The 13,742-nt window shown below is 44.0% G+C and overlaps 1 long non-coding RNA gene across 1 annotated transcript in view; it reads right to left on the bottom strand.

Annotated features, from left to right (window-relative positions):
- The window catches only part of LOC137564287 (uncharacterized), a 78,513-nt gene extending 71,447 nt beyond the window's left edge, over positions 1-7,066 (bottom strand). The window contains exon 1 of the long non-coding RNA XR_011030568.1: positions 6,986-7,066. This is a non-coding gene — a long non-coding RNA (uncharacterized lncRNA). The remainder of the gene's footprint in view (positions 1-6,985) is intronic.
- Positions 7,067-13,742: the final 6,676 nt, after the last annotated feature.

The raw sequence follows: 13,742 nt of genomic DNA, 5'->3' as shown, positions 1-13,742 counted from the left end.
TAGCCAGTATAGTTGCCATTAGTATAGGTAGGTAGCCAGTATAGTTGCCAGTAGCATAGGTAGGTAGCCAGTATAGTTGCCAGTAGTATAGGTAGGTAGCCAGTATAGTTGCCAGCAGCATAGGTAGGTAGCCAGTACAGTTGCCCCCATGTATAGGCTGCAGCGGTGGGGAGAGTGGGCATGGAGGCAAACATCTCACCTTCTATCCTCCATCTACTTCCTCTCCCAGGCATCCCATGCGTTGATACCAGCGTTTCCTGTGATGACATCATCACAGGAGACGCTGGTATCAGCACAAGGGGATGCGTGGGAGAGGAAGTAGATGGAGGATAGAGGCTGTGGAAGGTGGGATGTTTGCCTCCATGCCCGCTTTCCCCGCCGCTGCAGCAGTCTCCTCTCACCATCCACCGCTGGGCGCAGTCTCCTCTCTTCTGCTCGCTTCTCCTCCACTCGCGCGGTAACTTCCGGTCCCGACGTCATGTGACATCGGGAGCCGGACCATCTCTCTTAAGGGGGCAGACGCGCGAGTGAGGGAGAAGAGAGGAAAAGAGGACACTGCGCCCAGCGATGGATGGTGAGTAACCCCTCCACACACACACACCCCACATCCATAACACACACCCTCACCCCACTCAGGCTGTAAGTCGCAAAATTTAGGACTATGCGACTATAAGTCGACCCCCCCACTTTTTTACTTTGAATCAGTCCTAAATTTTGCGACTTATACCCGAGTATATACGGTAACTTTTTTATGCTATACTTCATATACAATCAGTAAGCATTACTATTTATATGCAATTGCAAGCTTAGGGACAACTACCAAGCTTTGATTGATTAAGATATATCTACTTTAAGTTCTTTATACAAGAATAGAACTATATATATATCATTTTTTTTTAAGGATAAAGCTATATTGTGTGTACCATACAATCTCGAGACAACAATTATCGATGAAGGATAAAATCTACAGAAGAAGATTTGCTATATTGAAATGGACTTGTTTGCCCGGGACTCTAGGGCTGATGGGTTGTGTCTGGGGCGTTGTATGTTATGTACTGTCTTTCTTGTTATAAAACAATAAAAATTGTTTGCCAGGAAATGGACTTGTTTCACTAAAGGAACTTTGAAAATGTAGTTTTGGATGATGGACAACAACTGGAGAGATGTATATTCCTGTATAAATATGCTTTATCTATTTTTTATAACAATATAATTTTATAAAATTCAGCAGCTGAGTGTTGCATAGTTTTTCCAGAGGTAAACCTGTTAACCTATAAATATTCTGTTTATAGTGAGCAGCAGGGCCGGGACAAGTTCTACCACCAACAGAGGCTGAGCTGCCCAAGTGCGCCCCCCACCAATCAGCCACATCTTAGTTATTGTTCCTCTTTACAGGGTGGTTTATATAGTGAGCTGCTCCACAGGACTGCATTTGGCAGTAATCATCAGTAGTGGAGATCACTTGAAGTCTTTTTGTGCTATGAGTTTTGGGTAGCCAGGTGTAGGTGCCCCCTGGTTAGGTAACCAGGTACAGGTATAGGGGCCCCCAGTATCACTTCAGGTATAGGTTCCACCAATATAGGAAGCCAGGTATAGGTTCCTCCAGATTTCATTCAGATACTTCATATTCTCCTACATCTTCAAAACATACTAATAAGTCAACTGGTTTCCCCCCAAACAATCCTATAGTGAAAATATTAGTCTATGACTATGGCAGGGATTAGATTGTGAGCTCCTCTGAGGACAGTCAGTGACATGACTATGCACTCTGTACAGTGCTGCAGAAGATGTCAGGGCTATATAAATACATAATAATAATATGGTAGGACATTAGACTATGACTATGGTAGGGATTAGATTGTGAGCTCCTCTGAAGACAGTCAGTGACATGACTGTGTACTCTCTACAGTGCTGCAGAAGATGTCAGTGCTATATAAATACATAATAATAATATTGTAGGGTATTAGACTATGACTATGGTATGATTAGATGGTGAGCGCCTCTGAGGACAGTCAGTGACATGACTATGTACCCTGTAAAGTGCTGCAGAAGATGTCAGTGCTATATAAATACATAATAATAATATGGTAGAAGATTAGATTATGACTTTGGCAGAGAATAGAAAGTGAGCTCATCAGAGGACAGTCAGTGACATGACTATGTACTTGTAAAGTGGTGCGAGTGATGGATGCGACAAAAGCCCTGGTGCTGTTCCCCCAAATGTATAAATGTGCCCCCATGTGTGCATTTATACATTACCTGTCCTGTGTCATTTACCACACGGTGCCCATCCACCTTCAGCTTCTTCTGTTCCATTTGTGGCTCACATGCCACCAGCATATAGTGTGTGGCGCATGTGTGATGTCACGTGTGCTAAATGCCAGCGGCATGTGAAGCGCAAATGGAGGAACGGAAGATGTATGGGCACAGCATGGTGGGCAACACAGGACAAGTTATGTATAAATACACACTGGGGGCACATTTATACACTAGGGGGCGGCGGCGGATGCAGCAGAAGCTGGGGATGCCCACCAACAGTGTGTCTGAGCGTTTTTCAAATCGACAGTGATTTGAAAAGCAATTGGCTATTGTTACCCTATGACGGTGTTCTTACAGCAGCATTGTGATTTTTTCAAAATCGCAAACACACTGCATGAAGCATTTTTGGGAGCGATTCATTAAGAAAATCACTTCACAAAATCACACTCACAAATTGCTAGCGATTGCTATTGTGATTTTGGCGTGCACTAGCCCAGAGAGAGGAGGAGTGGAGAGAGACTGAGAAGGAGCAGAGAGCTTATCAGAATTGCAGTCCCACATCATACAGAGGCTACTTGCCTGTAATTTGACTCATGTGCCAGTTTCTCACACAAGTCAAAAAGCAGCCCTCCTGGAGTCTAGGGACTGTCAAAAACTTTTCAACTTGTTTAACACCTTATCCACACATGCAGTCATTATAACATAGGGGAGAGACCAGACAGATTTTTGCCCACGGACCCTCCAGGCAAGCTCTGTATCATGCTGTGTAAATTTACCAACTTGCCTGCCCTCCAGTTGCACTTTTATCAGCTAGCCTAGTGTTTCAGATTGCCTTACAACAAACCTGAATACAGCAGACCCGCCCTAAATCACTGAATGAAAGGCGGCCTGGGGGGAGATTGCCCCCCTTCCCCCCTGGCCAGTCCGCCCATGATGTATGGCTGCCTTTACTCTAGCATGGCAGCATTAGGACACTGCAGTGTCATTTCTGTACGTTCAGGTCCTTTTCAGTACTAGGAGTGGAGGGGGGTAGGGGGAAGTACAGAAGCCTTTACAGCCTGTCTCCCTGAGTTCCAGAGCACAGGTTCAGGATAGAGGACAAATACTTTTCTCCGTTAGAATTCCATTCTTTATCAGCCAGCCATGCTTGACTGGGCGGCTTCCTGGGGAAGCAGCTTGATGACATCACTGACAGAAGTCAGTGAATAAGAGTTAAAAAAACAAACAAGGAACTGTCTACCAATCTTAGTAATCTAAACTATGCATGACTCCTTATTAGTTGCAGTCTTTCAGAACAACTGTGCAAAGAGCTTTTTATCTTCGCTCCCTTAGCTGTGTCTCTCACGACTGTGGACATTTTTTTTTCTGGACTGCCTGAAGATTGGAATGCCTTTGAAAGCGCCCTATCCTGACCTGATGACCTTCCGCTCAGAGGGCGGAGCCTCTCGGGCCTCTGTGTCATCCCAGCCCTTGGCAACGCACCCGCTACTGACTAATCTTGATTATGACGCCTTTCTAGGCTTGCCTTTTAAGCAGTTAATAATCATTTATAGCAGATATCGATCAGATATTTGACAGGCTAGTCTAAAACTTGTCAGTTCTGTCAGATTTCTACTACCTACTGTAAGTGACAGCAACATAGGAGAAAAGTAATGTATGGCTCATTTTACTCTGGAATAAACACACTTCATATTTGTATGTGTTTACATGTATATTACATTTTATAATTTTCTGGATAGTGGTCCTTCTATGGTACCCATCATAATGACTGAATCTCGCACAGACTGACCCGATCGTCATTTCAATCAATTTCCAGCCAAAATCGTTTGAAACAATTGATCTGGCATGCTGGAAAGAGCTTGCCAGAAAGAGCTTGGTCGGGTGCACCACACCCCAGCTGGTCTCCCTCCATGTAGAATGTTTACCCCCAGGTCCTGTGGTAAGTATTGCAGGCTCAACTGTCAGCCAGCATGCCTCCTTCTGTGTCTCGCATATTTCTCCAGTCTCCATTGCCGTTGTGGCTGCCTGTACCCTGTGACTCCGCCCTGGATACATATGGATGGGGAGACCTATGGGGGGGGGGGGGAGGGAGGGTTGGGTGGCAGATATAGGAGGCTACTAAGATTCTATTGGAAATCTGTTTGCAGTGTGCGCAATGTAATAGACCCCTCTTTGATCAGAACCAGGCAATAATGCAGCCAGTTCTAAAGGTGGCCATATTTATGTTAGGGGGATTAATACTGTATTCCAACATACCAACCTAAGAAACCCCTCTAAATGTAATCCCATTAATGAAATGAGCAAGGAAATGCAGGTCTTTGAGCACAATGTTGAAAAAGACCTGAGACGAATTAAACCCCTACCCAAATCTTTAAATAATTTATCTCGAGAAGAAATGAGAGCTATACAGGATCTTCAACGGAACAAACAAATTATAATAAGGCCAGCTGATAAGGGGGGCAGTATAGTCGTCCAGAGTGTGGACGACTAAAGGAAGGAAGCCTTCCGATTACTAAATGACGAAAAAACGTATAGAAGGTTGAGAACTGATCCTGGGGCCTCTTTTGGAAAAGAGTTGGCACAATTGTTGAAAGATGCCTATCAAGATGGCATATTGAATAGAAGGGAATTTGAGTTTGTGAGTATATCCCACCCGAGGACAGCGATTTTTTATCACCTCCCGAAGGTGCACAAGGGCCTGGTGGATCCTCCGGGGAGGTCGATTATCTCTGGGGTGGGGTCGGCCACATCAAATCTATCTAGATATGTGGACACTTTTCTCCTGAGATATGTGAGATCAACTTCGGCCTTCCTGGAGGACACCAGACATGCTCTTAATATTTTGGAGGGGGTAAGATGGGAAGAGGGGTGGTTACTTGCAACTTTAGATGTGGCATCATTGTACACAGCGATTTAACATGTGGACGGATTGAAATCGATTGAATACTATTTAAATAAAGACTCCTCTATGAAAGAGGAACAGAAGACCTTCATTCTGAATGCTGTACGATTTATATTAATGCATAACCACTTTAGGTATGGGGAGGAGTTTTTCATCCAGACGAGTGGGACGGCGATGGGGACCAGGTTCGCGCCCGGTTATGCTAACCTCTTTATGGCCCATTGGGAAGACCATCATATATATGGGCCTGAGAGTCCGGGCGCGGACCTGGTGCTCTGGAAAAGGTTTATTGATGACGTCCTATTCGTCTGGAGGGGCTCAGAGGATTCTCTGAGGTGTTTTGTGGACCGGTTGAATTGAAATGATGTCAACATTAGATTCACATCGGAGATGAGCAGAGAGAGAATTAACTTCCTGGATTTGAATATATATATATAGAAGATGGCCATCTAAAAACCTGCACATTTATAAAACCGACAGATGTAAATAGTTATATTTTAACCACCAGCTGCCATTTTCCCCCATGGCTCAATAATATCCCAAAAAGTCAGTTTATCCGTTTAAAACAGAATTGTACAGAGGAGAAAAAATACCGTGAGGAGGTGGATAACCTATCTATCAGATTTGGGGAGAAGGGTTAGGGAGAGTATATTATAGAAGAAGCTATTAAGGAAGTAGAGGAAATGGATAGAAGAGACCTCTTAAAGAAAAGAGGGAATAGGAATCAGCAGGACCACTCTCTAAGATTAAATTTACGATATGGACCACGAAGTAGACTGGTACGGAATATTGTTGATAAACACTGGCCGATTTTACGAGAAGATAAGTTTCTTAATGAGATTTTACCTGCACACCCAGTAATCACCTATAGAAAATCCCAGAATGTGGGCCTAAGGGTAGCGCTGGCGGCTACAGATTATGTCCAGGGACCCCCACAGGGGAGTGGGGGTGGATTTGTGAGGTGTGGCAGGTACATTAATTGCAGAAAGACAAGGGGATATAAGAAAATCACTGAGATTACAGGGGGTGGGGAAACCTTTAAAATCAAGGAATTGATTACATGCGACACTAAAGGGTAATTTATTGTTTGATCTGCCCCTGTGAGAAGAAATATATAGGATGCACCAAAAGGGTGCTCTTCAGCAGGATTGGTGAACACCTCAATAACATTGGGAAGGGGTGGCAGGGACACCCACTCTCCAAACATTTCGCGAACCACCATAATTGTTGTGTGAGAGACATCATTTACTTAGGAATGGAGGTGGTACATAGAGATAGTAGAGGTGGGGATTTCATAGCCAAAATTTTGAGACAGGAGAGTAGGTGGATTTTTAATCTAAACACCCTAGCAACCAAGGGGTCTAAATGAAGAGATGGAAATGTATGGTTTTATGTAATTGGTGATTGTTTGTGTTGATAAAAGCATTCTGGTCCCCCTGGAGCAATCGGTTCCCCATATTTTTGGGAAGTTAGATTGACGGGAAGCAAACACAATGAATTGTGCAATATATCATATTATACATATATATATATATATATATATATATATATATATATATATATATATATATATATATATTATGTGCATCACTATGGAAGAAATGGTGGTAATATAGAGATTATATGGAAAGATGGAGAAAGTTGGAGATATCCCTTTAAGAGAGTGAGCAGGAGGAGGAGTGGTAATGGAAGTGCTTTGCATATAAAAATGGCGACCGATCTGAAACATGTTAATCTAAGCACGTAAAAGGGAAAGAGGCGCCCTGGTGTAATAAAAGCATCTAAAATCAGCTTAAAATCGAAAAGTGATATGAGGTAGCTTACCTCAATGACGAAACCTCTGTAGTTAATACAAGGGATTTTTATTAGCACAGGCAACGCGTTTCGCGGGTCTCAGCCCGCTTCATCAGGCCAGTAAAAGTGCCTACAATAGCAACAAGAACTCCTCAATATACTTGTACATGTATATCAAACATAATAGTAAAAAATGTTCTACCAAGATCATAAACATTGCGTCATATCATATTGATCACATTTTTAGATGCATTTTTGTACATACATAATGTTTTTTTTTATAAATTATTATTATGTAAGAAAGAGTAATACTGATGATAATCGTTAGCAGTAAAGATACTAATCGCAATAAAGGAGGAAAACTTAATGTCTCTCTTTTTTTAGACAAAGTATGTAAGTAAGTACAAATAAGTGTGTCATACTTTCCCTAATCAATGGCAGCCTATAAAGTGTCCCAGAGGTAGAATAGGGTCAATAGTTTATGTATTTTATTTTTCCCTGCCCTCAGAAGTTGTATTCTGTCAGGAAAACTTTTATGGTTGTAATTTGCTTAACATTGATGTTTACAATATTCCCGACAAGCTATCGACAACACAGAAGCTGTCACTTCCATGCCTAGAAAATAACTCTTTCAGGCAACAAAATAAATCAACTAAAACAGCCTGGTTATTAATGTGTTTGGCACTGTACATACACATGTTTATCTCATCATGTCACCTCGGGTACACCTGTTGATAGCCTTTTGATAGATGAAAAAATGATGGCTGTTAGGCTGATAATCGAAATTATCTATATAAAACTGGATGGAAAATGTCCATTGATTGTACAAGAATTAAGTGCATTGTAGTTAAAGGACAACTGTAGTGTAAAGGATATGGAGGCTGCCATATTTATTTCCTTTTAAACTATACCGGTTGCCTGGCAGTCTTTCTGATCTATTTGGCTGCAGTAGTGTCTGAATAACACCAGGAACAAGCATGCAGCTAATCTCGTCAGATCTGACAATAATGTCAGAAACACCTGATCTGCTGCATGCTTGTTCAGGGTCTATAGCTAAAAGTATTAGAGGAAGAGGATCAGCAGGACAGCCAGGCAACTGGTATTGTTTAAAATGGAAATAAATATTGCAGCCTCCATATCCCTCTCATTACAGTTGTCCTTTAAATTTCAGTGGAATTATGTCAGACATCTATTACAGTGTGTGGAGTACTGGCTGGTTATTTTCAAACCATTTTCTGATTGGAACATTGATCGGAAAAAGTTCACTTAGAGGATGGCCACCTTAAAGAGAAACTGTAGTAAAAATAAATAACAGATACTCACCTGAGGAGAGGGAAAGCTCTGGGTCCCACAGAGCTGATTATTATTATGCTTGGCACTGTACATACACGTTTATCTCATCATGTCACATGTCACTCTTTAACCACTTAAAGTGAACCTTAACCGGCGGGGAAAAAAAAATTCACTTACCTGGGGGCTTTCCCAAGCCTCCTGCAGCCGTCCGGTGCCCGCGCCGGTCCTTCGGTGCCCTCCGGTCTCCCTCCGCCGCTAAGTTTCGTTTTCGGACGACTGCCAGTCGTCCTCGGGCCTCTTCCGCATACCTCGTCGTAAACTGCAGTAAAGCGCGTCCGCATGACGCCAAACGTGTCATGTGCATGACGCCAAACGCGTCATGCGGACGCGCTTTACTGCAGTTTACGACTAGGAATGCGGAAGTGGCCCGAGGACGACTGCCAGTCGTCCGAAAACGAAACTTAGCGGCGGAGGGAGACCGGAGGGCACCGAAGGACCGGCGCGGGCACCGGACGGCTGCAGGAGGCTTGGGAAAGCCCCCAGGTAAGTGAATTTTTTTTTCCCCGCCGGTTAAGGTTCACTTTAAGTCTATCTGGATGGATATATCCATCCAGATAGACTGTGCAGCCTGACGTTACCCCCCCCTCCCGATCAATGAATGGGAATATAATTCCCATTCACCGGTCTAAGTCCCCCGCAGAAAAACCGACGCTTTCTAAATGGAGAGCGCAGTATTTCTGCCCCCCCCCCCCCCAAAAAAAATGTACAGCCTCCTTATAGTTCCTGGTAGCGTGATCGCACGCTCCAGGACTTTTTATTTACTGTGGCCATCTTGTGGCCAAATAGTAAACTGCACCCACATACATTTTTTTAAATAAATAATTACATTATATTACATCTAAAATTAGCTGTTTACCTCCCCAAACTAAAATTACCCAAATACATTTTTAATTAAAAAAAAAAAAATTACAATTAAAAAAAAAACTACATAAATAGTTACTTAAGGGTCTGAACTTTTTAAATATACATGTCAAGAGAGTATCTTATTAATTTTTTTTTAAATTATAAGCTTGTTAATAGTGATGAACGCAAATTGAAAAAATGCACCTTTATTTCTAAATAAAATATTGCACCATAAATTGTGATAGGGACATAATTTAAAAAGTGTAATAAGTGGGACGAATGGGCAAATAAAATACATGGCTTTTAATTATGGTAGCATGTATTAATTTTAAACTATAATGGCCAAAAACTGAGAAACAATGAATTTTTTCCATTTCTTTCTTAACCACTTGCCGACCGCCCCCAGCCGATGGGCGGCGGCAAAGACTGGGCCCAAAGGACCGCAATACGCCCATCGGCGGAGGCGGCGGCAGGCGTGGTTATGCGGCGATCGCGTCATTAGTGACTGGCTCCGCCCCCCTCACGCTGTAACCCGCCGGCCGTTCGGAAGCGCCGGCGGGTTACTAGCACCCGGATCGCTGCATGTAAATAGTATAATAGGCTTTGTAATGTATACAAAGCCTATTATACTTGCTGCCTCCTGCCCTGGTGGTCCCAGTGTCCGAGGGACCACCAGGGCGGGCTGCAGCCACCCTAGTCTGCACCAAGCACACTGATTTCTCCCCCCCCTGCCCCCTGATCGCCCATAGCACCCCTCAGACCCCCCCCCCCTGCCCACCCCCCAGACCCCTGTTTGCACCCAATCACCCCCCTAATCACCCATCAATCACTCCCTGTCACTATCTAAAAACGCTATTTTTTTTTTAACCCTAAACTGCCCCCTGCTCCCTCCTGATCACCCCCCCACCCCTCAGATTCTCCCCAGACCCCCCCCCCGTGTACTGTATGCATCTATCCCCCCTGATCACCTGTCAATCACCTGTCAATCACCCATCAATCAGCCCCTAACCTGCCCCTTGCGGGCAATTTGATCACCCACCCACACCAATAGATCGCCCGCAGATCCGACGTCAGGTCACCTCCCAAGTGCAGTGTTTACATCTATTCTCTCCTCTAAACACCCACTAATTACCCATCAATCACCCCCTATCACCACCTGTCACTGTTACCCATCAGATCAGACCCTAATCTGCCCCTTGCGGGCACCCAATCACCCGCCTACACGCTCAGATTGCCCTCAGACCCCCCCTTATCAATTCGCAAGTGCAATATTTACATCTCTTCATCCCTGTAATAACCCACTGATCACCTGTCAATCACCTATCAATCACCCATCAATCACCCCCTGTCACTGCCACCCATCAATCACCCCCTGTCACTGCCACCCATCAATCAGCCCCTAACCTGCCCCTTGCGGGCAATATGATCACCCACCCACACCAATAGATTGCCCGCAGATCCGACGTCAGATCACCTCCCAAGTGCAGTGTTTACATCTATTCTCTCCTCTAAACACCCACTAATTACCCATCAATCACCCCCTATCACCACCTGTCACTGTTACCCATCAGATCAGACCCTAATCTGCCCCTTGTGGGCACCCAATCACCCGCCTACACGCTCAGATTGCCCTCAGACCCCTCTTATCAATTCGCCAGTGCAATATTTACATCTCTTCTTCCCTGTAATAACCCACTGATCACCTGTCAATCACCTATCAATCACCCATCAATCACCCCCTGTCACTGCCACCCATCAATCAGCCCCTAACCTGCCCCTTGCGGGCAATCTGATCACCCACCCACACCAATAGATCGCCTGCAGATCCGATGTCAGATCACCTCCCAAGTGCAGTGTTTACATCTGTTCTCTCCTCTAAACACCCACTAATTACCCATCAATCACCCCCTGCCACTGATACCCATCAGATTAGACCCTAATCTGCCCCTGGGGCACCCAATCACCCGCCCACACCCTCACAACGCCCTTAGACCCCAGCCCTTATCACCTCGCCAGTGCATTGCTTGCATCTATTTCCTCCCTCTAACCACACCTTGAGACACCCATCAATTACCTCCTGTCACCACCTGTCACCCCCTAGCACACCTACCCATCAGATCAGGCCCTAATTTGCCCCGTGTGGGCTCTTGATCACTCGGCCAAACCCTCAGACCCCCTTCCGATCACCTCCCAAGTGCATTGATTGTATCTATTTTCCCCTCTAACCGCCCCCTGAGACACCCATCAATCACCTCCTGTCACCCCCTAGCACTCCTATCCATCAGATCAGGCCCAATACAACCTGTCATCTAAGAGGCCACCCTGCTTATGACCGGTTCCACAAAATTTGCCCCCTCATAGACCACCTGTCATCAAAATTTGCAGATGCGTATACCCCTGAACAGTCATTTTGAGAAATTTGGTTTCCCGACCACTCGCGGTTTTGGGCCCGTAAAATGCCAGGGCAGTATAGGAACCCCACAAGTGACCCCATTTTAGAAAAAAGACACCCCAAGGTATTCTGTTAGGTGTGTGACGAGTTCATAGAAGATTTTATTTTTTTGTTAACAGTTAGCGGAAATCAATTTTTATTGTTTTTTTCACAAACTGTCATTTTTCACTAACTTGTGACAAAAAATAAAATCTTCTATGAACTCACCATACACCTAACGGATTACCTTGGGTTGTCTTCTTTCTAAAATGGGGTCACTTGTGGGGTTCCTATACTGCCCTGGCATTTTAGGGGCCCTAAACCGTGAGGAGTAGTCTAGAAAACAAATGCCTCAAAATGACCTGTGAATATGACGTTGGGCCCCTTAGCGCACCTAGGCTGCAAAAAAGTGTCACACATGTGGTATCGCCGTACTCAGGAGAAGTAGTATAATGTGTTTTGTGGTGTATTTTTACACATACCCATGCTGGGTGGGAGAAATCTCTCTGTAAATGGACAATTGTGTTTAAAAAAAATCAAAAATGTGTCATTTACAGAGATATTTCTCCCACCCAGCATGGTTATATGTAAAAATACACCCCAAAACACATTATACTACTTCTCCTGAGTACGGCGATACCACATGTGTGACACTTTTTTGCACCCTAACTGCGCTAAGGGGCCCAAAGTCCAATGAGTACCTTTAGGATTTCAAGGGTCATTTTGCGGCATTTGGTTTCCAGACTACTCCTCACGGTTTAGGGCCCCTAAAATGCCAGGGCAGTATAGGAACCCCACAAGTGACCCCATTTTAGAAAGAAGACACCCCAAGGTATTCTGTTAGGTGTATGATGAGTTCATAGAAGATTTTATTTTTTGTCACAAGTTAGCGGAAATTGATTTGTAATTTTTTTTTCACAAAGTGTCATTTTTCGCTAACTTGTAACAAAAAAAATCTTCTATGAACTCACCATACTCCTAACAGAATACCTTGGGGTGTCTTCTTTCTAAAATGGGGTCACTTGTAGGGTTCCTATACTGCCCTGGCATTTTAGGGGCCCTAAACCGTGAGGAGTAGTCTAGAATCCAAATGCCTCAAAATGACCTGTGAATAGGACGTTAGGCCTAAGGTTGCAAAAAAGTGTCACACATGTGGTATCGCCGTACTCAGAAGAAGTAGTATAATGTGTTTTGGGGTGTATTTTTATACATACCCATGCTGGGTGGGAGAAATCTCTCTGTAAATGGACAATTGTGTGTAAAAAAAATCAAACAATTGTCATTTACAGAGATATTTCTCCCACTCAGCATGGGTATGTGTAAAAATACACCCCAAAACACATTATACTACTTCTCCTGAGTACGGCGGTACCACATGTGTGGCATTTTTTTGCACCCTGAGTGCGCTAAGGGGCCCAAAGTCCAATGAGTACCTTTAGGATTTCACAGGTCATTTTGCGACATTTGGTTTCAAGACTACTCCTCACGGTTTAGGGCCCCTAAAATGCCAGGGCAGTATAGGAACCCCACAAATGACCCCATTTTAGAAAGAAGACACCCCAAGGTATTCCGTTAGGAGTATGGTGAGTTCATAGAAGATTTTATTTTTTGTCACAAGTTAGCGGAAAATGACACTTTGTGAAAAAACACAATTAAAATCAATTTCCGCTAACTTGTGACAAAAAAAAAAATCTTCTATGAACTCACCATACTCCTAACGGAATACCTTGGGGTGTTTTCTTTCTAAAATGGGGTCATTTGTGGGGTTCCTATACTGCCCTGGCATTTTAGGGGCCCTAAACCGTGAGGAGTAGTCTTGAAACCAAATGTCGCAAAATGACCTGTGAAATCCTAAAGGTACTCATTGGACTTTGGGCCCCTTAGCGCAGTTAGGGTGCAAAAAAGTGCCACACATGTGGTATCGCCGTACTCAGAAGAAGTAGTATAATGTGTTTTGGGGTGTATTTTTACACATACCCATGCTGAGTGGGAGAAATATCTCTGTAAATAGACAATTGTGTGTAAAAAAAATCAAAAAATTGTCATTTACGGAGATATTTCTCCCACCCAGCATGGGTATGTGTAAAAATACACCCCAAAACACATTACACTACTTCTCCTGAGTACGGCAATACCACATGTGTGGCACTTTTTTGCAAC

This window comes from Hyperolius riggenbachi, chromosome 3, assembly GCF_040937935.1.
Source record: "Hyperolius riggenbachi isolate aHypRig1 chromosome 3, aHypRig1.pri, whole genome shotgun sequence".
Taxonomy (NCBI): domain Eukaryota; kingdom Metazoa; phylum Chordata; class Amphibia; order Anura; family Hyperoliidae; genus Hyperolius; species Hyperolius riggenbachi.
Note: the sequence above shows the minus strand (reverse complement) of the source record. Positions and strands in the feature narration are given on the sequence as shown.